Source organism: Salmo salar, chromosome 11 (assembly GCF_965601325.2).
Source record: "Salmo salar chromosome 11, fSalSal1, whole genome shotgun sequence".
NCBI classification, from domain to species: domain Eukaryota; kingdom Metazoa; phylum Chordata; class Actinopteri; order Salmoniformes; family Salmonidae; genus Salmo; species Salmo salar.
The window spans coordinates 29,278,127-29,303,938 of NC_138301.1; the positions used below are offsets into that span (position 1 = coordinate 29,278,127).

Consider the following 25,812-nt stretch of genomic DNA (forward strand, 5'->3'; position numbering starts at 1 on the left):
TGTTTGCATGGAGAGAATGTGTAACATGCAACATGGACATGTACTTGGAATAGGACAAGCAGGGAGTAGTGATGTTTTGCTGTTGTGTCTGAGTGAGTTGGGATGAGTTGGCCCTGAAATTATCTGACCACAACACAGAGCCCCACTGTCCTATGGTTGACCGTTAGAGAAACGGGGTCCGGCACACTGTGCTTACTAACATTAAGGGTATGATAGGAAGTGTGCACATCGACTGGGGCCCCTGCTTATTCAATCAGAGCAAGTTAATAATAGCAGAGAATAACGCCCTTTGAATGTTATTTTAATTGGTTTATAGATTATGCCAATTATGCACCGGAATTCCCCCTCTAAATCACCTTCACTAATCTGCTTGAAGAGTCAGAGAAATCAAATGGAGCGGTGACACCGAGTCAAACACTGATGTGAGACACACAGAGGCCAGGAGACTGACAGCACGAGTGTGTTTGTGGTGTGTGTGTGTTCCTGTGTGTGTGTTCCTGTGAGTGTGTATGTAAATGTGTGTTCCTGTGTGTGTGTTCCTGTGTGTGTGTGAGTTTCTGTGTGGGTGTTTGTGTGTTCCTGTGAGTGTGTATGTAAGTGTGTGTTCCTGTGTGTGTGTTCCTGTGCGTGTGTATGTAAGGGTGTGTTTCTGTGTGTGTGTGAGTTTCTGTGTGGGTGTGTGTGTGTTCCTGTGAGTGTGTATGTAAGTGTGTGTTCCTGTGTGTGTGTTCCTGTGTTTGTGTTCCTGTGCGTGTGTATGTAAGGGTGTGTTTCTGTGTGTGTGTGAGTTTCTGTGTGGGTGTGTGTGTGTTCCTGTGAGTGTGTATGTAAGTGTGTATGTAAGTGTGTGTTCCTTTGTGTGTGTGTGTGTGTGTGTGTGTGTGTGTGTGTGTGTGTGTGTGTGTGTGTGTGTGCGTGTTCCTGCGCTGCAGATCATGTGAATACGGCAGCCCAATTGGATTATCAGATTAGCACCAGAAATGCCCCCTGACCTCTGAAGCAGGCAGTCAGACACTGGAAGTCTTTGCCTGGCTGACAGTGACGTTGCTTATGACATGTCATCCTGTCGGCTGCCAACCCCCCCCCCCCCCCCCCTCCCCCCAGGGTAGTCACACCCTTTACCTGTAGGAAGGGCACTGTAGTCAGAAAAACAACTAAATGTCGGATTAGAATTATGTAGAGGATTAGCCTAGCTCACCCACTGCAACAATAATCTGGACAGAACAGATTACGGCCTATGTTTAATCCCTATCCTCTTCATTGTAACGCAATGGAAATGGATGAGTCTATTCTTCAAATCACTATAATGTCATGGTAATGCTTATTAATACGAGTGACCATATTGGGACCGAGAGACTGAAAAACAGCTTCTATCTCAAGACCATCAGACTGTTAAACAGCCATCACTAGCACATTAGAGGCTGCTGCCTATATACATAGACTTGAAATCACTGTCCACTTTAATAAATGGAACACTAGTCACTTTAATAATGTTTACATATATTTTGCATTACTCATCTCATATGTATATACTGTATTCTATTCTAGTCTACTGTATTTTAGTCTATGCCGCTCTGACATTGCTCGTTCATATATTTATTTACATTACAATTACATTTACATCATTTAGCAGACGCTCTTATCCAGAGCGACTTACAAATTGGTGCATTCACATTATGATATCCAGTGGAACAACCACTTTACAATAGTACATCTATATCTTTTTTTTGGAGGGGGGGGTTAGAAGGATTACTTAATCCTATCCCAGGTATTCCTTAAAGAGGTGGGGTTTCAGGTGTCTACGGAAGGTGGTGATTGACTCTGCTGTCCTGGCGGGAGCTTGTTCCACCATTGAGGTGCCAGAGCAGCGAACAGTTTTGACTGGGCTGAGCGGGAACTGTGCTTCCGCAGAGGTAGGGGGGCCAGCAGGCCAGAGGTGGATGAATGCAGTGCCCTTGTTTGGGTGTAGGGCCTGATCAGAGCCTGAAGGTACGGAGGTGCCGTTCCCCTCACAGCTCCATAGGCAAGCACCATGGTCTTGTAGCAGATGCGAGCTTTATATAGTTCAGTTCTCAGTTTAGACCCAGCGTTCTTTATTGTGGTACATTCTCATCGTTGTCAGACACTAGTCTATAAAAAATAAAAGTGGGAGGATGAACGCTATGATTTGTCAACTCCAACACATACCGCCGTACATGGAGTCCGAAAACAAGAGTTTCCAACCGTGGCGGGACTACATAAAGCTAGTGGACCTAGTGCGGGAGATGCTATTAGGCAAGTTCACCTCAGAACCGACAACCGTTGACGATCATGACTCTGGGATATGCTCGACCATGGTGGAATATGAAGCGTTTCCGCCGTGAGCCTTGCTGTCACAGATAACAGCACCAAATGGAACCACTGGATTCCGAAATCATCCCCTTGCGTAAAGGTGCTCCTTTAGGTCCATGCAGCACCAAGGGTCCCGAGCCCCCTACAGCAGCATTCAGACCCTCTCAGATCACCTGAGCGCAAGTTCTGCAGCTTCTGCAAACAGAATGGTGAGTCTGAGTCTGTGTTTGCATCCCACAGCCTCAAGGACCAGGATGGGGACGTGAAGTGCTCGTACCTGCAGCTGTATGTCTGCCCTCTCTGCGGGGCCAAGCCCACACCAAGTGCCATTGTCCCTGGAAGAATTTCATTGGACTCTATGTAAATTGGAAACCAAATATCCTGAGGCTGCATCTATTGTAGCTGGGGATTTTTACAAGGCTAATCTGAAAACAAGGCTCCCTAAATTTTATCAGCATATCGAATGCGCGACCCGGGCTGGCAAAATTCTGGATCATTGTTACTCTAACTTCCCCGACGCATGCAAAGCCCTCCCTCGCCCTCCTTTCGGCAAATCTGACCATGACTCCTTTTTGTTGCTCCCAACCTATAGACAGAAACTAAAACAGGAAATGCCCGTGCTCAGGTCTGTTCAACGCTGGTCCGGCCAGTCTGATTCCACGCTTCAAGATTGCTTCGATCACGTGGACTGGGACATGTTCTGGATAGTGTCGAACAACAACATTGATGTATACGCTGATTCAGTGAGCGAGTTTATTAGCAAGTGCATCGGTGATGTTGTACCCACGGCGAATATTAAAACCTTCCCCAACCAGAAACCATGGATTGATGGCAGCATTCGCGCAAAACTGAAAGCGTGAACCACTGCTTTTAATTAGGGCAAGGCGACCAGAAACATGACCGAATACAAAACATTGTAGCTATTCCCTCCGCAAAGCAATCAAACAAGCTAAGCGTCAATATAGAGACAAAGTAGAGTCGCAGTTCAACGGCTCAGACACGAGAGGTATGTGGTAGGGTCTACAGTCAATCACGGACCCCGATGTCTTGCTCCCAGACAAACCAAACAACTTCTTTGCTTTCTTTGAGGAAAATACAGTGCCACCGACACGGCCCGCTACCAAAACCTGCGGGCTCTCCTTCACCACAGCCAACGTGAGTAAAACATTTAAATGTGTTAACCCTCGCAAGGCTGTCGGCCCAGACGGCATCCCTAGCAATGTCCTCAGAGCATGCGCAGACCAGCTGGCTGGTGTGTTTACGGACATATTCAATCAATCCCTATCCCAGTCTGCTGTTCCCACATGCTTCAAGAGGGCCACCATTGTTCCTGTTCCCAAGAAAGCTAAGGTAACTGAGCTAAACGACTATCACCCCATAGCACTCACTTCCGTCATCATGAAGTGCTTTGAGAGACTAGTCAAGGATCATATCACCTCCAACCTACCTGACACCCTAGACCCACTCCAATTTGCTTACCGCCCCAATAGGTCCACAGACAACGCAATCGCAATCACACTGCACACTGCCCTAACCCATCTGGACAAGAGGAATACCTATGTAAGAATGCTGTTCATCGACTACAGCTCAGCATTTAACACCATAGTACCCTCCAAACTCATCATTAAGCTCAAGACCCTGGGTCTTGACCCCACCCTGTGCAACTGGGTCCTGGACTTTCTGACGGGACGCCCCCAGGTGGTGAGGGTAGGAAACAACATCTCCACCCGGCTGAACCTCAACACTGGGGCCCCACAAGGGTGCGGTCTCAGCCCTTTCCTGTACTCCCTGTTCACCCATGAATGCGTGGCCATGCACGCCTCCAACTCAAACATCAAGTTTGCAGACGACACTACAGTGCTAGGCTTGTCGACGAGACGGCCTACAGGGAGGAGGTGAGGGCCCTCGGAGTGTGGTGTCAGGAAAATAACTTCCCACTCAACGCCAACAAAACAAAGGAGATGATCGTGAACTTCAGGAAACAGCAGAGGGAGCACCCCCCTATACACATCGACAGGACAGTAGTGGAGAAGGTGGATAGTTTTACGTTCCTCGGCGTACACATCACAGATAAACTGAAATGGTCCACCCACACAGACAGCATGGTGAAGAAGGTGCAACAGTGCCTCTTCAACCTCAGGAGGCTGAAGAAATTCGGCTTGTCACCCAAAACCCTCACAAACTTTCACAGATGCACAATCGAGAGCATCCTGTTGGGCTGTATCACCGCCTGGTACGGCAACTGCTCCGCCCACAACCGTAAGGCTCTCCAGAGGGTGGTGAGGTCTGCACAACGCATCACCGGGGGCAAACTACCTGCCCTCCAGGACACCTACATCACCCGATGTCACAGGAAGGCCAAAAGATCATCAAGGACAACAACCACCTGAGCCACTGCCTGTTCACCCCGCTATCATCCAGAAGGCGAGGTCAGTACAGGTGCATCAAAGCTGGGACCGAGAGACTGAAAAACAGCTTCTATCTCAAGGCCATCAGACTGTTAAACAGCCATCACTAACATTGAGTGGCTGCTGCCAACATACTGACTCAAATCTCTAGCCACTTTAATAATAAAAAATTGGATGTAATAAATGTATCACTAGTCACTTTAAACAATGCCACTTTATATAATGTTTACATTACCTACATTACTCATCTCATATGTATATACTGTACTCTATACCATCTACTTCATCTTGCCTTTGCCGTTCGGTCATCGCTCATCCATATATTCTTCTTCATTCCTTTGTTGTTGTGAAATTGTTAGATAACTTCTTAGATATTACTGCATGGTCAGAACTAGAAGCACAAGCATTTTGCTACACTCGCATTAACATCTGTTAACCATGTGTATGTGACCAACCAAATTTGATTTGATTTGATTTGACCTACAGCTCTGTCTGTGTCACATCCAGTGGTGTAAAGTACTTTAGTAAAATACTGGAAAGTACTACTTAAGTAGTTCTTGGGGGTATCTGTACTTTACTTGGGCTCCCAAGTGGCGCAGCGGTCTAAGGCACTGCATCTCAGTGCTTGTGGCGTCACAACAGACACCTTGGTTTGTATCCAGGCTGTATCACAACTGGCCGTGATTGGGAGTCCCATAGGGCGGCACAGAATTAGCCCAGCGTCGTCCAGGTTTGGCCGGTGTAGGCCGTCTTTGTAAATAAGAATTTGTTCTAACTGACTTGCCTAGTTAAATACAGGTTTTTACTTTTACTTTTTGGCTTTATGTATTCTTAATTCTATTCCTTTACTTAGATTTGTGTGTATTGGGTATATGTTGTGAAATTGTTAGATATTACTTGTTAGATATTACTGCACTATCGGAGCTAGAAACACAAGCATTTCGCTACACCCGGAATAACATCTGACCAATACAATTTGATTTGATTTGTAGAACAATTATGAAAAAACGGTAATACAAGTTAATAATATTTATCATAAAAGTTTCCCTTAGACTTTATTTCTTTTGATAATAGGGTGTTGTTCTGGTTGTGTTCCGACCACCAGGAAGTGGATGATTTATCCTGGTGTGAAGCAGCAGCAGAGCCACCTTTGAGAATAACGCTGGATTGTTTTTAATGGCCTGCAGTAATGTGTGGACACATTTTCTCCAGGTCAGCGAACAACAGCCGTCTAACTAACCTGCTGACGGCCACCAGAACCCACACTCACTTTATGATTCATTTAATCTCCTGTGTGTGTGTGTGTGTGTGTGTGTGTGTGTGTGTGTGTGTGTGTGTGTGTGTGTGTGTGTGTGTGTGTGTGTGTGTGTGTGTGTGTCCATGTCAGCCACTGTGTGTGTGTGTTCTTGTGTGTGTGTGTGTGTGTGTGTGTGTGTGTGTGTGTGTGTGTGTGTGTGTGTGTGTGTGTGTGTGTGTGTGTGTGTCCATGTCAGCCACTGTGTGTGTGTGTTCTTGTGTGTGTCTGTGTTTCTGGCCGAGCGACAAATGCAAGTTATTTACAGGTGGCTGCTGCTGTTGTTGTTACTAATCCATTAGAACAACTCACAGGACCAGGTTCACCAGTAGCTGTTACTTAAACAAGCATAAAGACAGAGCACACTACTGTTGCCAAAAGTCTTTGAACAAAATGACTTCCTCTCCTCAAGCACACCACAGGTTTAATTATGTGTTGCAGAACATATAACAGGACAGACAATTTGTAGTGGGAAATCATATTTCCATTGGAAGGGGATTAGGACCTAACCAGTGATTTATAAAGAGGAATGTCATAATTGTATTTTTCACAGAGCTTCAAGGATTGTGTTTCAGCTAATGGTTGTCGGGCTGAAAGCACTAATTAGTTTTTGTAGTCGACTGTCACCGGCAGAGAAAGAAAAGGTGCCACAATAAACATGTTCCCACCGTGGGCTCTAAAGCCTGTAATTTGAATCAATGCTTCTGTATTAGGTTGTGGGAATTCTAAACGTCTCAACAACATGCAGAGATGTAATTGTGTGGTTGTCTCACCCACACCTTGGCTTGAGTAGAGGGACTCTGACAACAATGATTACTAGGATACCCCCCTATTTTACAAATCACATTGCAGGCTTTATGAAATTATAAACATCCACGACCTGAGTATTCTATTGTTATTGTTGCAAAAAATTGCCACGAGGCAGGGGCAAAAGCAACTAAACCAACATCATAATTTTTAAATCTGTATTTGTTTTGTGACAGAAGCCATATTATATCTGAAGAGGGAACTACATATAATATGCTAAAGCAGCACATTAAATCTTTGGTTTAGGCACATGCTCCCCACAGAGCAATAATACTGATATTTTCAAAGAGATTAAAAACGCTCGAGAAGCAAGATCTTACATACTTGTCCAAACACAAAATAAATCACTGACACACACACACACACACACACACACACACACACACACACACACACACACACACACACACACACACACACACACACACACACACACACACACACACACACACACACACACACACACACACACACACACTTTTTTACTACCTTGTGGGGACCAAACAATTGATTCCCGTTCAAAATCCTATTTTCCTTAACCCCTTCACCATAAGCTTTACCCTAACCTTAACACCAACCTTAACCCCAAACCCTTAAACAAAATCCTAACCCTAAACCTAACCCCAAAGCCTAAAATTGCATTTTTCCTTGTGAGGATAGTAAAACCAAACACACACACACAACCAAGTGTTGTTTTTCTTTTTTGCTCTTGCCCTACATAAAAAAGGAGAAAAAATATGTTGTATTTGTTTACATAAAATTATGTAAACATATGCTGTTACCTTTTTTCAGTTTTGCCATGAGCAGACAAAGGGGTCTGGTGGCCTGAGCTGAAAGACCTTCCAGGTCTGGAATTTTCCATCTCCCACTTGGGGCTTAAACATGACAATTAGGGAGGGTCACATGGTCCCTTTATTCATGGCTTATTCAGCAGTGGGTGAAAACATAAGGATACAGAGGCTCGACCGTCTCTGAGAGAGGTGAGGTAGCTAGGCTGGCGGAGTGGGGCAGCGCCAGGTGCTCTTCTCTTCTAGTCTACACCCCGCTCTTCTAGTCTACACCAAACTCACATGTCATCATGTGAGTCACACTCCATAGTCATTAGGAATGAAGGAGGCCATCCTGGCCCCCGGCCCTTAGCAACAGCCAAATGACACCTTCCTGTCAACAAACAACAGACAGCAGCAGAAGCCTCTCCCCTCCTTGACACTGATACCTCCTCCTCCTCTACTCTCCCTGTCTCTGACACAACTGGACCACAATGACTCCTGCTGCCTGGATCACCCCCACTAACCCCCCAACTGGACCACACTGACTCCTGCTGCCTGGATCACCCCCACTAACCCCCCAACTGGACCACACTGACTCCTGCTGCCTGGATCACCCCCACTAATCTCCCAACTCCAATCAGAGCCTGAAGGTATGGAGGTGCCGTTCCCTTCACAGCTCCGTAGGCAATCACCATGGTCTTGTAGCGGATGCGAGCTTCAACTGGAAGCCAGTCGAGAGAGCGGAGGAGCGGGGTGACGTGAGAGAACTTGGGAAGGTTGAACACCAGACGGGCTGCGGCGTTCTGGATGAGTTGTAGGGGTTTAATGGCACAGGCAGGGAGCCCAGCCAACAGCGAGTTGCAGTAATCCAGACGGGAGATGACAAGTGCCTGGATTAGGACCTGCGCCGCTTCCTGTGTGAGGCAGGGTCGTACTCTGCGAATGTTGTAGAGCATGAACCTACAGGATCGGGTCACCGCCTTGATGTTAGTGGAGAACGACAGGGTGTTGTCCAGGATCACGCCAAGGTACTTAGCACTCTGGGAGGAGGACACAAGGGAGTTGTCAACCGTGATGGCGAGATCATGGAACGGGCAGTCCTTCCCCGGGAGGAAGAGCAGCTCCGTCTTGCCGAGGTTCAGCTTGAGCTGGTGATCCGTCATCCACACTGATATGTCTGACAGACATGCAGAGATGCGATTCGCCGCCTGGTTATCAGAAGGGGGAAAGGAGAAGATTAATTGTGTGTCGTCTGCATAGCAATGATAGGAGAGACCATGTGAGGATATGACAGAGCCAAGTGACTTGGTGTATAGCGAGAATAGGAGAGGGCCTAGAACAGAGCCCTGGGGGACACCAGTGGTGAGAGCGCATGGTGCGGAGACAGATTCTCGCCACGCCACCTGGTAGGAGCGACCTGTCAGGTAGGACGCAATCCAAGCGTGGGCCGCGCCGGAGATGCCCAACTCGGAGAGGGTGGAGAGGAGGATCTGATGGTTCACAGTATCAAAGGCAGCAGATAGGTCTAGAAGTATGAGAGCAGAGGAGAGAGAGTTAGCTTTAGCAGTGCGGAGAGCCTCCGTGACACAGACAAGAGCAGTCTCAGTTGAATGCCCAGTCTTGAAACCTGACTGATTAGGATCAAGAAGGTCATTCTGAGAGAGATAGCAGGAGAGCTGGCCAAGGACGGCACGTTCAAGAGTTTTGGAGAGAAAAGAAAGAAGGGATACTGGTCTGTAGTTGTTGACATCGGAGGGATCGAGTGTAGGTTTTTTCAGAAGGGGTGCAACTCTCGCTCTCTTGAAGACGGAAGGGACGTAGCCAGCGGTCAAGGATGAGTTGATGAGCGAGGTGAGGAAGGGGAGAAGGTCTCCGGAAATGGTCTGGAGAAGAGAGGAGGGGATAGGGTCAAGTGGGCAGGTTGTTGGGCGGCCGGCCGTCACAAGACGCGAGATTTCATCTGGAGAGAGAGGGGAGAAAGAGGTCAAAGCACAGGGTAGGGCAGTGTGAGCAGGACCAGCGGTGTCGTTTGACTTAGCAAACGAGGATCGGATATCGTCAACCTTCTTTTCAAAATGGTTGACGAAGTCATCCGCAGAGAGGGAGGAGGGGGGGGGGGGGGGGGGGAGGAGGATTCAGGAGGGAGGAGAAGGTAGCAAAGAGCTTCCTAGGGTTAGAGGCAGATGCTTGGAATTTAGAGTGGTAGAAAGTGGCTTTAGCAGCAGAGACAGAAGAGGAGAATGTAGAGAGGAGTGAGTGAAAGGATGCCAGGTCCGCAGGGAGGCAAGTTTTCCTCCATTTCCGCTCGGCTGCCCGGAGCCCTGTTCTGTGAGCTCGTAGTGAGTCGTCGAGCCACGGAGCAGGAGGGGAGGACCGAGCCGGCCTGGAGGATAGGGGACAGAGAAAATCAAAGGATGCAGAAAGGGAGGAGAGGAGGGTTGAGGAGGCAGAATCAGGAGATAGGTTGGAGAAGGTTTGAGCAGAGGGAAGAGATGATAGGATGGAAGAGGAGAGAGTAGCGGGAGAGAGAGAGCGAAGGTTGGGACGGCGCAATACCATCCGAGTAGGGGCAGAGTGAGAAGTGTTGGATGAGAGCAAGAGGGAAAAGGATACAAGGTAGTGGTCGGAGATTTGGAGGGGAGTTGCAATGAGATTAGTGGAAGAACAGCATCTAGTAAAGATGAGGTCAAGCGTATTGCCTGCCTTGTGAGTAGGGGGGGAAGGTGAGAGGGTGAGGTCAAAAGAGGAGAGGAGTGGAAAGAAGGAGGCAGAGAGGAATGAGTCAAAGGTAGACGTGGGGAGGTTAAAGTCACCCAGAACTGTGAGAGGTGAGCCATCCTCAGGAAAGGAACTTATCAAGGCGTCAAGCTCATTGATGAACTCTCCAAGGGAACCTGGAGGGCGATAAATGATAAGGATGTTAACCTGTTAGGGCTAGGGGGCAGCATTGACACGGCTGGATAAAAAACATACCCGATTTAATCTGGTTACCACTCCTACTCAGTAACTAGAATATGCATATACTTATTACATATGGATAGAAAACACCCTAAATTTTCTAAAACTGTTTGAATGGTGTCTGTGAGTATAACAGAACTCAAATGGCAGGTCAAAACCTGAGAGATTCCTTTACAGGAAGTGGCCTGTCTGACCATTTCTGGAACTTCTTTGCCATCTCTATCATTTACTAAGGACCTCTGCTCTAACGTGACACTTCCCACGTCTTCCATAGGCTCTCATAGCCCGGGAAAAAACAGAATGTCGTCATTCCAGCCCCAGGCTGAAACACATTATCGCCTTTCTCAAGTGGCCCATCAAGAGACACTAGCTTATGCGCGTGACCCCGACCGCCCCCGCCTTTGGGATTTTTTCCTCTGTTTGCCGAAAAGGAGATTCCCTGTCGGAATATTATCGCTTTTCTACGAGAAAAATGACGTAAAAATTGATTTTAAACAGCGGTTGACATGCTTCGACGTACGGCAATGGAATACTTTGAATTTTATTGTCAGGAATTGCGCCAAGCGCGCGACACTTCTTTACTATTTCGGATAGTGTCTGGAACGCACGAACAAAACGCCGCTATTCGGATATAACGATGGATTATTTTGGACCAAACCAACATTTGTTATTGAAGTAGACGTCCTGGGTGTGCATTCTGACGAAGACAACAAAAGGTAATGACATTTTTATAATAGTAAATATGATTATGGTGAGTGCTAAACTTGCCGGGTGTCTAAATAGCGAGCCCGTGATGCCTGGGCTATGTACTTAGAATATTGCAAAATGTGCTTTCACCAAAAAGCTATTTTAAAATCGGACATATCGAGTGCATAGAGGAGGTCTGTATCTATAATTCTTAAAATAATTGTTATGCTTTTTGTGAACGTTTATCGTGAGTAATTTAGTAAAATGTTAGCGAATTCCCCGTAAGTTTGCGGGGGGTATGCTAGTTCTGAACGTCACATGCTAATGTAAAAAGCTGGTTTTTGATATAAATATGAACTTGATTGAACAAAACATGCATGTATTGTATAACATAATGTCCTAGGGTTGTCATCTGATGAAGATCATCAAAGGTGAGTGCTGCATTTAGCTGTCTTCTGGGTTTTGGTGACATTATATGCTGGCTTGAAAAATGGGTGTCTGATTATTTCTGGCTTGGTACTCTGCTGACATAATCTAATGTTTTGCTTTCGTTGTAAAGCCTTTTTGAAATCGGACAGTGTGGTTAGATTAACGAGAGTCTTATCTTTAAATGGCTGTAAAATAGTCATATGTTTGAGAAATTGAAGTAATAGGATTTTGAAGATTTTGAAAATCGCGCCACAGGCTGGCAGTGGCTGTTACGTAGGTGGGACGAATTCGTCCCGCCGGTCCCATAGAGGTTAAGCTTGAAAGGGCTGGTAACTGTGACAGCATGGAATTCAAATGAGGAGATAGACAGATGGGTCAGGGGAGAAAGAGAGAATGTCCACTTGGGAGAGATGAGGATTCCAGTGCCACCACCCCGCTGGCTCGATGCTCTAGGGGTATGCGAGAACACGTGGGCAGACGAAGAGAGAGCAGTAGGAGTAGCAGTGTTATCTGTGGTAATCCATGTTTCCGTCAGCGCCAGGAAGTCTAGGGACTGGAGGGTAGCATAGGCTGAGATGAACTCAGCCTTGTTGGCTGCAGACCGGCAGTTCCAGAGGCTGCCGGAGACCTGGAACTCCACGTGGGTCGTGCGCGCTGGGACCACCAGGTTGGAGTGGCAGCGGCCACGCGGTGTGAAGCGTTTGTATGGCCTGTGCAGAGAGGAGAGAACAGGGATAGACAGACACATAGTTGACAAGCTACAGAAGTGTTGTTTCTTGTATTATTGTCTCCTGTGTCTTTAGAGAACTGTTTCACTTTGATATCCTTTTTCTTCTGTCCTGATTTTCTCTTTCTTTTCTTCTGTTAACTAGATATTCTTTGTTGTTCTTCGTTAGCTAGCTAGCTTCTTCCAAAAGAGTCCCTAGCAACTGCTTAGCAACTGGTAAACAATTCAGCTAGCTAAGATAACTACAATTTTATGAAAAATAGTTATTTTTCAAAAGCCTATCTTCTTTGTTTGTTGCTTGTTTTTTCTCCTATTCAGTCTTGCAGTTTTCTTTTGCTTTTTTCCGATGTACTTCACTCTAAAAACCATGTAAATTTCAATATTTGTAGGAGCTCATTTTTCAGCTGCTGCTGCTCGAATTGGAGTTCCGGAACACTCATGCTGCCTGGACCACCCCCACTGGACCACACTGACTCATGCTGCCTGGACCACCCCCACTAACCCCCCAACTGGACCACACTGACTCATGCTGCCTGGACCACCCCCACTGGACCACACTGACTCATGCTGCCTGAGCCACCCTCACTGGACCACAGTGACTCCTGCTGCCTGGACCACCCCCACTGGACCACACTGACTCATGCTGCTTGGACCACCCCCACTGGACCACACTGACTCATGCTGCCTGGACCACCCCCACTGGACCACACTGACTCATGCTGCCTGGACCACCCCCACTAACCCCCCAACTGGACCACACTGACTCATGCTGCCTGGACCACCCCCACTGGACCATACTGACTCATGCTGCCTGGACCACCCCCACTGGACCACTGATACCTCCTCCTCCTCTACTCTCCCTGTCTCTGACCCAACTGGACCACACTGACTCCTGCTGCCTGGATCACCCCCACTAACCCCCCAACTGGACCACACTGACTCCTGCTGCCTGGATCACCCCCACTAACCCCCCAACTGGACCACACTGACTCCTGCTGCCTGGATCACCCCCACTAACCTCCCAACTGGACCACACTGACTCTGCTGCCTGGATCACCCCCACTAACCCCCCAACTGGACCACACTGACTCTGCTGCCTGGGCCCCCCTCACTGGACCACACTGACTCCTGCTGCCTGGGCCCCCCTCACTGGACCACACTGACTCCTGATACCTGGACCACCCCCACTGGACCACACTGACTACTGCTGACTGGATCACCCCCACTAACCCCCCAACTGGACCACACTGACTCATGCTGGCTGGACCACCCCCACTAACCCCCCAACTGGACCACACTGACTCCTGCTGCCTGGACCACCCCCACTAACCCCCCAACTGGACCACACAGACTCTGCTGCCTGGGCCACCCTCACTGGACCACACTGACTCCTGCTGCCTGGACCACCCCCACTGGACCACACTGACTCATGCTGCCTGGACCACCCCTACTAACCCCCCAAATGGACCACACTGACTCATGCTGCCTGGACCACCCCCACTGGACCACACTGACTCATGCTGCCTGGGCCACCCCCACTGGACCACACTGACTCATGCTGCCTGGACCACCCCCACTGGACCACACTGACTCATGCTGCCTGGACCACCCCCACTAACCCCCCAACTGGACCACACTGACTCATGCTGCCTGGACCACCCCCACTGGACCACACTGACTCATGCTGCCTGGACCACCCCCACTGGACCACACTGACTCCTGCTGCCTGGACCACCCCCACTGGACCACACTGACTCATGCTGCCTGGACCACCCCCACTAACCCCCCAACTGGACCACACTGACTCATGCTGCCTGGACCACCCCCACTGGACCACACTGACTCATGCTGCCTGGACCACCCCCACTGGACCACACTGACTCCTGGTACTCTAACTTCCGCGATGCATACAAATCTCTTCCCCGCCTTCCCTCCCTTCGGCAAATCTGACCACGACGCCATCTTGCTCATCCCGGCTTATAGGCAGAATCTCAAACAGGTGGTACCAGTGACGAGAACCATTCAACGCTGGTCTGACCAATCGGAAGCCACGCTCCAAGATTGTTTTGATGACACGGACTGGAATATGTTCCGGTCAGCCTCAGAGAACAACATTGATCTATACGCTGACTCGGTGAGTGTGTTTATAAATAAGTGCATTGGAGATGTCGTACCCACTGTGACTATTAAAACCTACCCTAACCAGAAACCATGGATGGATGGCGGCATTTGCAAAAAACTGAAAGCACGATCCACCGCATTTAACCATGGAAAGAGGTCTGGTGATATGGCTGAATATAAACATTGTAGTTATTCCCTCCACAAGGCAATCAAACAAGCGAAATGCCGGTACAGGGACAAGGTGGAGGTGCAATTCAATGGCTCAGACACCTGACGTATGTAGCAGGGTCTACAGGAAATCACAGACTACAAAAACAAAATCAGCCACGTCACGGATACCGACGTCACGCTTCCAGACAAACTAAACACCTTCTTTGCCCTCTTTGTGGACAATACAGTGCCACCGTTGCGGCTCCCTATCAAAGACTGCACCCCCCCCCCTCCTCTCCTTCTCAGTGGCTGACGTGAGTAAAACATTTAAACATGTTAACCTGTTGGGGCTAGGGGGCAGTATTTTCACGGCTGGATAAAAAAATGTACCCGATTTAATCTGGTTACTAATCCTACCCAGTAACTAGAATATGCATATACTTATTATATATGGATAGAAAACACCCTAAAGTTTCTAAAACTGTTTGAATGGTGTCTGTGAGTATAACAGAACTAATTTGGCAGGCAAAACCCTGAGACATTTTCTGACAGGAAGTGGATACCTGATGTGTTGAATTACCTTTAAGCCTATGCCATTGAAACACACAGGGGTTGATTAATGTTTTTGCACTTCCTATTGCTTCCACTAGATGTCACCAGCCTTTACAAAGTGTTTTGAGTATTTTACTGTGAGATCTGACTGAACAAGAGCCATGGAACGGTGATGGCCGATTAGACTCTGGCGCGCGAGTTCATGTTGGGTACCCTCGTTCCAATACGTTATAAAAGAGAATGCATTCGTCCACCTTGAATATTATTCATGTTCTGGTTAAAAAAGGCACTAATGATTTATGCTATACAACGTTTGACATGTTTGAACGAACGTAAATATATTTTTTCCCCTCGTTCATGACGAGAAGTCCGGCTGGCTTAGATCATGTGCTAACAACACGGATCTTTTTGGATATAAATGATGAGCTTTTTTGAACAAAACTACATTCGTTATGGACCTGGGATTTCGGGAAGTGACATCTGATGAAGAGAATCAAAGGTAATGGATTATTTACATAGTATTTTCGATTTTAGATCTCTCCAACATGGCCGTTTGTCTGTATAGCAAAGCATATTTTTCTGGGCGCAGTGCTCAGATTATTGCAAAGTGTGATTTCCCAGTAAGGTTATTTTTAAATCTGGCAAGTTGATTGCGTTCAAGAGATGTAAATCTATAATTCTTTAAATGACAATATAATATTTTACCAATGTTTTCTAATTTTAATTATTTAATTTGTGGTGCTGACTTGACTGCCGGTTATTGGAGGGAAACGATTTCCTCAACATCAATGCCATAGTAAAACGCTGTTTTTGGATATAAATATGAACTTGATAGAACTAAAAATGCATGCATTGTCTAACATAATGTCCTAGGAGTGTCATCTGATGGAGATTGTAAAAGGTTAGTGCATCATTTTAGCTGGTTTTATGGTTTTGGTGACCCTGTCTTTGAATTGACAAAACATTACACACAGCTATTGTCAATGTACTCTCCTAACTTTATGCTTTCGCCGTAAAACCTTTTTGAAATCGGACAACGTGGTTAGATTAAGGAGATGTTTATCTTTCAAAGGGTGTAAGATAGTTGTATGTTTGAAAAATTTGAATTTTGACATTTATTTGGTTTCAAATTTGCCGCTCTTGAAATGCACCTGCTGTTGATAGGGTGCACCACGGGTGGCACGCTAGCGTCCCACATAGCCCCAAGAAGTTAACCCTCGCAAGGCTGCTGGCCCAGATGGCATCCCTAGCCGCATCCTCGGAGCATGTGCAGACCAGCTGTCTGGTGTGTTTACGGACATATTTAATAGCTCCCTATCCCAGTCTGTTGTCCTCACATGCTTCAAGATGGCTACATTTACATTTACATTTAAGTCATTTAGCAGACGCTCTTTTCCAGAGCGACTTACAAATTGGTGCATTCACCTTATGATATCCAGTGGAACAACCACTTTACAATAGTGCATCTAAATCTTTTAGGGGGGGGGGGGGTTAGAAGGATTACTTTAACCTATCCTAGGTATTCCTTAAAGAGGTGGGGTTTCAGGTGTCTCCGGAAGGTGGTGATTGACTCCGCTGTCCTGGCGTCGTGAGGGAGCTTGTTCCACCATTGGGGTGCCAGAGCAGCGAACAGTTTTGACTGGGCTGAGCGGGAACTGTGCTTCCTCAGAGGTAGGGGGGCCAGCAGGCCAGAGGTGGATGAACGCAGTGCCCTTGTTTGGGTGTAGGGCCTGATCAGAGCCTGAAGGTATGGAGGTGCCGTTCCCTTCACAGCTCCGTAGGCAATCACCATGGTCTTGTAGCGGCTACCATTGTTCCTGTACCCAAGAAGGCAAAGATAACTAAACTAAATGACTACCACCCCGTAGCACTCACTTCTGTCATCATGAAGTGCTTTGAGAGGCTAGTCAAGGATCATATCACCGCCACCTTACCGGTCACCCTAGACCCACTTCAGTTTGCATACCGCCCCAATAGGTCCACAGATGACGCAATCGCCATCACACTGCAGACTGCCCTAACCCACTCGGAGTGTGGTGTCAGGAAAACAACCTCTCACTCAACGTCAAAAAAACTAAGGAGATGATCGTGGACTTCAGGAAAGAGCAGAGGGAGCACCCCCCTATCCACATCGAAGGGAGAAGGTGTAAAGTTTTAATTTCCTGGGCGTACACATCACGGACAAACTGAAATGGTCCATCCACACAGACAGTGTGGTGAAGAAGGCGCAACAGCGCTTGTCACCCAAAACCCTGACAAACTTTTACAGATGTACAATCGAGAGCATCCTGTCGGATTGTATCACAGCCTGGTATGGCAACTGCTCCGCCCTCAACTGCAAGGCTCTCCAATGGGTGGTGCGGTCTGAACAACGCATTACCGGGGGCAAACTACCTGCCCTCCAGGACACCTACAGCATCCGATGTCACAGGAAGGCCAAAAAGATCAAGGACAACAACCACCCGAGCCACTGCCTGTTCCCACCACTATCATCCAGAAGGCGAGGTCAATACAGGTGCATCAAAGCTGGGACCGAGAGATTGAGAAACAGCTTCTATCTCAAGGCCATCAGACTGCTAAACAGCAGTCACTAACTCAGAGAGGCTGCTGCCTACAGTGAGACCCAATCGCTGGACACTTTAATAAATGGATCACTAGTCACTTTAAACAATGCCACTTTAAATAATGCCACTTTATATCTTACATTACTCATATCACATGTATATACTGTATTTTATACCATCTACTGCACCTTGCCTATGCCGCTCAACCATCGCTCATCCATATACTTATATCTACATTCTCATTCACCCCTTCATATTTGTGTGTATTTGGTGGTTGTTAGGTAATTGTTAGATTACTTGTTAGACTTGTGTGTATTAGGTAGTTGTTGGGAATTGTTAGAGTACTTGTTAGATATTACTGCACTGTTGGAACTAGAAGCACAAGCATTTCGCTACACTCGCATTAACATCTGCATGTGACCGTGTTCCACTAATACTCCCACTAACCCCCCACTGGACCACACTGACTCCTGCTGTCCGGAACACCCTCAATAACCCCCCACTGGACCACACTGACTCCTGCTGCCTGGAACACCCCCACTGGACCACCCCCACTGGACCACACTGACTCCTGCTGCCTTGAACACCCCCACTAACACCCCACTGGACCACACTGACTCCTGCTGCCTGGAACACCCCCACTGGACCACCCCCACGGGACCACACTGACTCCTGCTGCCTGGAACACCCCCACTAACTCCCCACTGGACCACACTGACTCCTGCTGCCTGGAACACCCCCACTAACTCCCCACTGGACCACACTGACTCCTGCTGCCTGGAACACCCCCACTAAATCCCCACTGGACCACTCTCTGACCACTGAGACCACCGTAGATCATCTCTGTGATAGACAAAAAAACTGTGTTTGAGGGCCGACTTGTGATTACTAATATGAATAAACACGTTTTGGAGGAGCTACTGTGAATACAGAAATTACAATAAAAAATAGGAAATTAATTAATTATGAAGAAAAGAAAGAAACATTATTTACCTGCCTCGCCATCTAAATCATTGGAATTTCATTACCAGTGTGTAAACAGGTTTTGATATTTACAAAAATGTTACTTAACAAGCAATTGAATGTTCTGAATGAAAACACAGCATTATGTATAAATAAATACAACTCACAGACAACGACGCATATCATAATAAAACTGACTAGAGGATGACCAATTATACAGTCACCATATTACCCTGCAAGGCATTACCACACTCTACTCTCCATTCAGTTATACATACACACTCCCACACTGTCAGTAAAACACACACACGGATGCACACACACGGATGCACACACACACACACACACACACACACACACACACACACACACACACACACACACACACACACACACACACACACACACACACACACACACACACACACACACACACACACACACACACACGCACACGCATGCACGCGCACACACACACGCACGCACACAGTCAGTCAGTCACACATACAGACACAGGCACACACACAGTGACCTGCCTCTGTCTGGTCAGATAGCAGCGGAGGCCCTGGCCCCTATCACTCATTAGTTTACAAAAGCCGTCTGTGGCAGACATGAGGTCACTGCGGCTGTGCAGTGTGGCTTTGAAGGCAGGAAACACAGACAGCGTATTAGAAGGTAAAGTGCATCTGACTGGGACCAAGACAGAATACTTATTAACCCAGTGGGAGAGTGCTGCTACAGTGTCTGTCTCCACACCCCTCTGGTTAGGAGTTAGGACTAGATACAGATCAACACCCTGGGTGTGTGTAGCTAATGTTCAGGTCAGTCTCCCACATACTGTTCCACTATGCCATCTCATCTCTCATCTGATTCTAGGGTCAGGGCAGATTATTTATTCATTCATTCTGGTATTGGGCTAATATGACCAGTGTTCTCAACCATTCTAGGAAACCATTTCAGCAATAACTAGAACGAACATTACATGTATTACATAATGTTCAAGCATGCACTGTTGGAGCTAGAAAACACAAGCATTTCGCTACACCCGTAATACACCAATAAAATTGCATTCAATTTGATTTGACACACTTTTGTGCTGAGTTAGTGTGTGAGGTTGTTGGTGTATGAAACGAAGGGAGATGTTTTCATTTCCTCCTCTCCCCTGGCTGGCCGGGTCGGGGGGGGTCGGGGGACGGGGGTTGGGGGGCTGCCCACCAAAATGTACCTCCCCTGGCCCTCTGGCCTCGTTCAGAGTGTCACAGGCAGTGACTCACAGCCAAGAGAGCAAACAGGAAGGATGTTAACCACTACCACCACCAGCACAGCATTTCACCACCCTCTCCTCCGACCCCCACCTCCACTCCACAACTTAATGAAGCCTGGATGAGTGCACGGCACGGCGATGACATCAGAGTTAGAGGGAAAACACACACACAGCAGGAACAATGAGCAGCTCCAGAGGAGAGGATCAAAGTGGGCTGTTGAGGACTCTGAGCTCCTGTAGTGTCCAGACAGGAACACAGGACTAGCCTGGACAAAGATATGTTAGTGCCAACCAGGGTACACAGCACAAACAGATCTGGGTCCAGGCTACACAGAATGCATACCTTCTGTCAAAGTCTGGGAAAAAAGAGGAAAAGATGGCGGGGGTTGTGGTTAAAGAGGGTGAGTGAGAGGGAGACAGAGAGAATGAGATAAAGAGAGAATGACAGAAAAAGAGACAGAGATAAAGAGAGAAGGTGAGAATTGGGTGTGTTGGTCAGTTGCCATCACTCACCTATGTCCTCACCAGAGAGTTTCTCTGTCACCCCGTGCCAGCACCTTGTCACCCTGCATCCCCACCACCCTGTCACTCTGTCCCCCTAGCTTGTGTCTCTGTCACCCCGTTGTCATGTTATCAGGCTCACCCCTGACCGTGTGTGTCCCAGGTTTAGAAAAATAAAGAAGGTAGAGAAAGAGAGAGAGGGAGGGGGTTGTGCCTGGACATGTCTGTCTCCTTAGATCACAGGCCCCGGACATGAAGTGCTAATGCTATGTGTCCATAGATTTATGAGGGTGTGTTAGGGGTTAGGGTGTGTGTGCCGGTGTGTTTGTATGTGTGTGTGAGGTTGTGTGTGCATGTGTGTGTTGGGGGGGTATGGGCAGAGGAGCACACACTGGGGCTACCACTGAGTCACACACACACTACCCTGGGGGTAGCGCCTCTGTTCTGGTCACACACGATCTCACTGTCGTAGACTTTATGGATGACGGACACTACAATTATGACTACATACATTTAACCTAATTTATCCTGGCTACAGTTATCCTCAACCTGGGTGTCCGTCAACATCTGTATCTGTATGTTCATCACAAAAACAAAGAGAGTCAAACTCATTCTGAGAAGATCCTATTCTTCCTAATTCCAGGAAGTGCTGTTGAGCCTCGGAAACAGGCTTCAAGACATTTAACACCCTCTGGGAGTGAATCATAAAAGATGTGCTTCTAAAGTTCAGCTTTTTGAGAAAGGAGCCGGGCTGGTGGCGTCACATAGCACATTATTATGCCGTGAGCCAAGGAATACGTCCCGAAAAGCACACATCGACCAATCAGACGCCTGGGATTCCATGGAACACTACCCATAATCCACTGAACAAATACATGTATCTAATACCATAACAACCCTCCACCGACACGCCAGAGACGCCAGAGTCAGGCCAAGAGGAGTGTGACGCATCCGTAGCGACACACCATAATTAACAGTGCCAGGATAGACTCTAAGTTTAGAAGACCCAGCAAGCTACCCCCCATCCTCCCCTCCCCTTCAACCCTCCTCCTCTCCTTCTTCACATGCCCCCACACTGATATTTAACAAAACATTCATCTTCTTGCCAGCTCTTCTAAGAATCCTGTGATGTAGCTGTGAGCTCCAGACGAGACTGGCTAATAGTAATTCCATTGTTCTGGTCGTTATTTATGCCTTGGCTGTACCAGGCATGATGAGGTAAGTTTTCTTTATGCTATTATTCACAACTGGTGATACATAAAGCCAGATTACACAAATGTCTCTCTGTTTCATAGCTCCGCTACCTCACACCCTCCTCCTCCTCCATCCCTCCCTCCATCGCCTTTCAATAGCACATTTCCCCTTTTCTCCCCTCTTTCCAAATCACCCACAGCATTTGCATGTGAATCGCTTGTATATCTTCTTTTATATGATGGCCCCCCAACTCAACTCAACCCAACCCTGCCCCAACTCAACCCAACCCAACCACCATCACCAAAAAATGTAATGTCACTCTCCCATTCCCAGCCTGGCATGGCAGACGTTTTAATAAAAGAAGACAGGATTTATGAAATCAAGACGATACGTTTTGTTTTCTGCCCTGAAAGATAAGCCATCGTCTGCTGATGTTACTGGGGTGATAATCCACATGGAATTTCTCCAGAGCACTTTTATTGACATTTTCAATTATCACTCTGCCAGGTCTTAGTGATCGACAGTGGAGCGGGAGTTGGGAGGCATATCATTACAATAGTGAACCATACTTGTGAATCAGACACAGGGGCCTGTTGGACTCTGCTCTGTTTGCCTGCTTGTGTGTGTGTGTGTGTGTGTGTGTGTGTGTGTGTGTGTGTGTGTGTGTGTGTGTGTGTGTGTGTGTGTGTGTGTGTGTGTGTGTGTGTGTGTGTGTGTGTGTGTGTGTGTGTGTGTGTTTGAGTGTGTGTGTTTGAGCCTGGTTCACAAGGAGACCAGTATGCCCCCGTAACGCACACATAGACACAGACACACACACAGGTCTCTCCTCTCTGGGCCAGGGTTATTTACAACACCAGTGTAGTCCAGACCCTTTTCAGAGAAAGCACATGGTAAGGACCCAGAAAGCCAAACAAACAGGATGACCTCTTACATGCACAGTGCACAGGGTCATACTTGTTTTCCCTGCACTCTGATTAGATCCATTCACACAGACTCAAAAGCACTCCAGACCTCTACCCCTGGCTAAGGTTACATACTTACATCCCTGTAATAATTCAGACATGTATTGGATTTTATTTTCTTTCTCTTGCTTTTTCTTTCTCTTTTGGTGAGTTCTGCTGAGTTCTGCTTTGTTTCAAAAGCAGATCAACTTCAAAGCATTGAAAAGGACAGATTAATAGTTGAACAGAGATGCTATTTCATAAGCTATTGAGTTTCGGTGCTATCACTCAAGGCTTTTTGTCTGACTGTGTGAGGAGGTGTGTGTGTGTGTGTGTGTGTGTGTGTGTGAGAGAGAGAGAGAGTGCATGCCTGTGTGTGCTTGTGCATATGTATGTATGCCTGTGTGTGTGGTGTGTGTGTGTGTGTGTGTGTGTGTGTGTGTGTGTGTGTTTTGTGTGTGTGTGTGTGTGTGTGTGTGTGTGTGTGTGTGTGTGAGAGAGAGAGAGAGTGCATGCCTGTGTGTGCTTGTGCATATGTATGTATGTGTGTGTATGCCTGTGTGTGTGTGTGTGTGTGTGTGTGTGTGTGTGTGTGTGTGTGTGTGAGAGAGAGTGCATGCCTGTGTGTGCTTGTGCATATGTATGTATGTGTGTGTATGCCTGTGTGTGTATGATTGTGTGTGTGTGTGTGTGTGTGTGTGTGTGTGTGTGTGTGTGTGTGTGTGTGCGTGCGCGTATGCGCGTGCGTGCGTGCATGTGTGTGTGGGAGGAGGTGTAGTCAGGGCACAAAGGAAACCAGTTCAACCATAACAGCTGTTTACCCATGGCATGTATGAGTGCCCTCTTCCTCCCTCGCTCACCCTGTTGACATCATCCACTACATCTCTCCTTCCTGTCTCTCTCCCTCTCTTTTCTTTTGGATGGATTCTGTTATGACAAGTTTAATTGAGGGTTGTCAACCTAGAGCAGTTTTGTAAATATTAGACTTGCGAAGAGCGCCGATTAGAGGAAATGGCCATGCAGTATGGTGTTCTTCGCTGAAGCACAATGTCTGTCTTTGTGAAGTGGATCGCTAGGAGCCATTTTGATACTTTTGTCTCAATGACCCTTCATGCACTATAGATTCTATCTCATCCTGGCCTAGGAGTTGCATATCTATGTAATATACAGCTTTAAATAGGAAACAATCTCATCCAACTACAAGGACAGCTTTTCTTTGCTCTTTGTTTATTAATCATTGACCTGAGAGAACATTGAGTAACCATGGACATCAAGCCTATTCTTTTGAATATGAGCTGCTTATTATAGCCACCATTTTCTACCTTTTAATAAATAACTCACAGCTTTATAATGTCTATGGAAGTACACTTCTCATTAGTGTGGGTATTGAGGGGGACAGAGCTGAACCAGGGCTGACACATCACCTATCATCTCTGATCTGTCCATGAAGCAGCTTCCCCATCGATCAGTCTCAAAACAACGCTTTAGTTCTCCTGACGACTTTTAATGTGTGAGTTTAACTGTGTCTTTCACACTGTGCCACACAGGTCAGGTCCTGCGTTATCCATTGGATGTTATTTTTAGCTAAAGGTGGAGGAGTGGGTGGTGTTTCGATTTTAGTCCACTGTTTGATTCATTAGTCAGAGCACTGTGTGTGTACTCGTGTGTGTAGTCTCCATTGTGTCGTGGTGGTGTGTGTGTAGTCTCCATTTTGTTGTGGTGTGTGTGTGCAGTCTCCATTGTGTCGTGGTGGTGTGTGTGAAGTCTCCATTGTGTTGTGGAGTGGGTGTGTAGTCTCCATTGTGTTGTGGTGTGTGTGTAGTTTCCATTGTGTTGTGGTGTGTGTGTAGTCTCCATTGTGTTGTGGAGTGTGTGTGTAGTCTCCATTGTGTTGTGGTGTGTGTGTAGTTTCCATTGTGTCGTGGTGGTGTGTGTGTAGTCTCCATTGTGTTGTGGAGTGTGTGTGTAGTCTCCATTGTGTCGTGGTGGTGTGTGTGTAGTCTTCATTGTGTTGTGGTGGTGTGTGTAGTTTCCACTGTGTTGTGGTGGTGTTTGTGTAGTCTCCATTGTGTTGTGGTGGTGTGTGTGTAGTCTCCATTGTGTTGTGGTGGTGTGTGTGTAGTCTCCATTGTGTCGTGGTGGTGTGTGTGTAGTCTTCATTGTGTTGTGGTGGTGTGTGTAGTTTCCATTGTGTTGTGGTGGTGTGTGTGTAGTCTCCATTGTGTTGTGGTGGTGTGTGTGTAGTTTCCATTGTGTTGTGTTGGTGTGTGTGTAGTCTCCATTGTGTTGAGGTGGTGTGTGTGTAGTCTCCATTGTGTTGTGGTGGTGTGTGTGTAGTCTCCATTGTGTTGTGGAGTGTGTGTGTAGTCTCCATTGTGTTGTGGTGTTGTGTGTGTAGTCTCCATTGTGTTGTGGTGGTGTGTGTGTAGTCTCCATTGTGTTGAGGTGGTGTGTGTGTAGTCTCCATTGTGTTGTGGTGGTGTGTGTGTAGTCTCCATTGTGTTGTGGTGTTGTGTGTGTAGTCTCCATTGTGTTGTGGTGGTGTGTGTGTAGTCTCCATTGTGTTGTGGTGGTGTGTGTGTAGTCTCCATTGTGTTGTGGTGGTGTGTGTTTAGTCTCCATTGTGTTGTGGTGGTGTGTGTGTAGTCTCCATTGTGTCGTGCTGGTGTGTGTGTAGTCTCCATTGTGTCGTGGTGGTGTGTGTGTAGTCTGGGGGCGGGGCTGAGGCCAGTGAGTCAGTGCTGTGTCATCAGCCATCACCAGGCAGTCTAGGCCAGAGCTTTCTCTCAGTAGCACACTGGGCCCTCCTCTCCTCTCAGACCCCTCCTCTCCTCTCAGACCCCTCCTCTCCCCCCCAGTGAAAACAAGCAGCAGTAATGTGCCCATATCCCCTCCATAATTGCGTCTCATCTCCTACCATGTCGGCCTGAGAGACAGAGAGAGTGAGAGAGAGAGCGAGAGAAAGAGAGACCAACAGACAGACAGAGGGAGTGGGAGAGAGGGGGAGGGGTAAGGGGAAACGAGAGACAAGATTGAAAAAAAATTATAATAATTATTAAACCCTAAAACTCAATTATTACACTATTACAAATCTAAAGAGAGCCTTACATCTAGGCTTGGCATAGAACAACTAAATAAACAGATGATACTG

The 25,812-nt window shown here is 47.3% G+C and overlaps 1 pseudogene; it reads left to right on the forward strand.

The window, feature by feature from the left end:
• Positions 1 to 2,153: 2,153 nt before the first annotated feature.
• LOC123725251 (uncharacterized) overlaps positions 2,154 to 25,812 on the forward strand; it is a 47,650-nt pseudogene continuing 23,991 nt past the window's right edge.